Source organism: Scyliorhinus torazame, chromosome 16, assembly GCF_047496885.1.
Source record: "Scyliorhinus torazame isolate Kashiwa2021f chromosome 16, sScyTor2.1, whole genome shotgun sequence".
Taxonomy (NCBI): domain Eukaryota; kingdom Metazoa; phylum Chordata; class Chondrichthyes; order Carcharhiniformes; family Scyliorhinidae; genus Scyliorhinus; species Scyliorhinus torazame.
The window spans coordinates 195,014,987-195,018,116 of NC_092722.1; positions in this window are offsets into that span (position 1 = coordinate 195,014,987).

The window sequence follows — 3,130 nt, forward strand, 5'->3', positions numbered from 1 at the left end:
GGGGAATCTGATTGAATCTGAGTGAGGAACTTGACTGAATCTGAGTAAGGAACCTGACTGAATCTGAGTGAGAGGAACCTGACTGAATCTGAGTGAGAGGAACCTGACTGAATCTGAGGGAGGAACCTGACTGAATCTGAGTGAGGGGAACCTGATTGAATCTGAGTGAGGAACCTGAGTGAATCTGAGTGAGGGGAACCTGAGTGAATCTGAGTGAGGGGAACCTGACTGAATCTGAGTGAGGGGAACCTGAGTGAATCTGAGGGAGGGGAACCTGACTGAATCTGAGTGAGGGGAACCTGACTGAATCTGAGTGAGGGGAACCTGACTGAATCTGAGTGAGGGGAACCTGACTGAATCTGAGTGAGGAACATGACTGAATCTGAGTGAGGAACCTGACTGAATCTGAGTGAGAGGAACCTGACTGAATCTGAGTGAGGGGAACCTGATTGAATCTGAGTGAGGGGAACCTGACTGAATCTGAGTGAGGGGAACATGACTGACTCTGAGTGAGGAACCTGAGTGAATCTGAGTGAGGGGAACTTGACTGAATCTGAGTGAGGGTAACCTGAGTGAATCTGAGTGAGGGGAACCTGAGTGAATCTGAGTGAGAGGAACCTGACTGAATCTGAGTGAGGGGAACCTGACTGAATCTGAGTGAGGGGAACCTGACTGAATCTGAGTGAGGAACCTGACTGAATCTGAGTGAGGGGAACCTGACTGAATCTGAGTGAGGAACCTGACTGAATCTGAGTGAGGAACCTGACTGAATCTGAGTGAGGGGAACCTGACTGTATCTGAGTGAGGGGAACCTGACTGAATCTGAGTGAGAGGAACCTGACTGAATCTGAGTGAGAGGAACCTGACTGAATCTGAGTGAGGGGAACCTGATTGAATCTGAGTGAGGGGAACCTGACTGAATCTGAGTGAGGAACCTGACTGAATCTGAGTGAGGGGAACCTGACTGAATCTGAGTAAGGAACCTGAGTGAATCTGAGTGAGGGGAACCTGACTGAATCTGAGTGAGGGGAACCTGACTGAATCTGAGTGAGGGGAACCTGAGTGAATCTGAGTGAGGGGAACCTGACTGAATCTGAGTGAGGGGAACCTGAGTGAATCTGAGTGAGGTGAACCTGACTGAATCTGAGTGAGGGGAACCTGACTGAATCTGAGTGAGGGGAACCTGAGTGAATCTGAGTGAGGGGGACCTGACTGAATCTGAGTGAGGAACCTGACTGAATCTAAGTGAGGTACCTGACTGAATCTGAGTGAGGGGAACCTGACTGAATCTGAGTGAGGAACCTGACTGAATCTGAGTGAGGGGAACCTGATTGAATCTGAGTGAGGAACCTGACTGAATCTGAGTGAGGAACCTGACTGAATCTGAGTGAGGGGAACCTGACTGAATCTGAGTGAGGAACCTGAATGAATCTGAGTGAGGGGAACCTGACTGAATCTGAGTGAGGGGAACCTGACTGAATCTGACTGAGGGGAACCTGACTGAATCTGAGTGAGGAACATGACTGAATCTGAGTGAGGGGAAACTGACTGAATCTGAGTGAGGAACCTGAATGAATCTGAGTGAGGGGAACCTGACTGAATCTGAGTGAGGGGAACCTGACTGAATCTGAGTGAGGAACCTGACTGAATCTGAGTGAGGAACATGACTGAATCTGAGTGAGGGGAACCTGACTGAATCTGAGTGAGGAACCTGACTGAATCTGAGTGAGGAACCTGACTGAATCTGAGTAAGGGGAACCTGACTGAATCTGAGTGAGGGGAACCTGACTGAATCTGAGTGAGGGGAACCTGAGTGAATCTGAGTGAGGGGAACCTGACTGAATCTGAGTGAGGGGAACCTGACTGAATCTGAGTGAGGGGAACCTGACTGAATCTGAGTGAGGAACCTGAATGAATCTGAGTGAGGGGAACCTGACTGAATCTGAGTGAGGAACCTGAATGAATCTGAGTGAGGGGAACCTGACTGAATCTGAGTGAGGAACCTGACTGAATCTGAGTGAGGAACCTGACTGAATCTGAGTAAGGGGAACGTGACTGAATCTGAGTGAGGGGAACCTGACTGAATCTGAGTAAGGAACCTGAGTGAATCTGAGTGAGGGGAACCTGACTGAATCTGAGTGAGGGGAACCTGAGTGAATCTGAGTGAGGGGAACCTGAGTGAATCTGAGTGAGGGGAACCTGAGTGAATCTGAGTGAGGGGAACCTGACTGAATCTGAGTGAGGGGAACCTGAGTGAATCTGAGTGAGGGGAACCTGAGTGAATCTGAGTGAGGGGAACCTGAGTGAATCTGAGTGAGGTGAACCTGACTGAATCTGAGTGAGGGGAACCTGACTGAATCTGAGTGAGGGGAACCTGAGTGAATCTGAGTGAGGGGGACCTGACTGAATCTGAGTGAGGAACCTGACTGAATCTAAGTGAGGTACCTGACTGAATCTGAGTGAGAGGAACCTGACTGAATCTGAGTGAGGGGAACCTGACTGAATCTGAGTGAGGAACCTGACTGAATCTGAGTGAGGGGAACCTGACTGAATCTGAGTGAGGAACCTGAATGAATCTGAGTGAGGAACCTGACTGAATCTGAGTGAGGGGAACCTGATTGAATCTGAGTGAGGGGAACCTGACTGAATCTGAGTGAGGGGAACCTGACTGAATCTGAGTGAGGAACATGACTGAATCTGAGTGAGGGGAACCTGACTGAATCTGAGTGAGGAACCTGACTGAATCTGAGTAAGGGGAACGTGACTGAATCTGAGTGAGGAACCTGACTGAATCTGAGTAAGGAACCTGTCTGAATCTGAGTGAGGGGAACCTGACTGAATCTGAGTAAGGAACCTGACTGAATCTGAGTGAGGGGAACCTGACTGAATCTGAGTAAGGAACCTGACTGAATCTGAGTGAGGGGAACCTGAGTGAATCTGAGTGAGGGGAACCTGAGTGAATCTGAGTGAGGGGAACCTGAGTGAATCTGAGTGAGGGGAACCTGAGTGAATCTGAGTGAGGCGAACCTGAGTGAATCTGAGTGAGGTGAACCTGCCTGAATCTGAGTGAGGGGAACCTGAGTGAATCTGAGTGAGGGGGGCCTGACTGAATCTGAGTGAGGAACCTGAC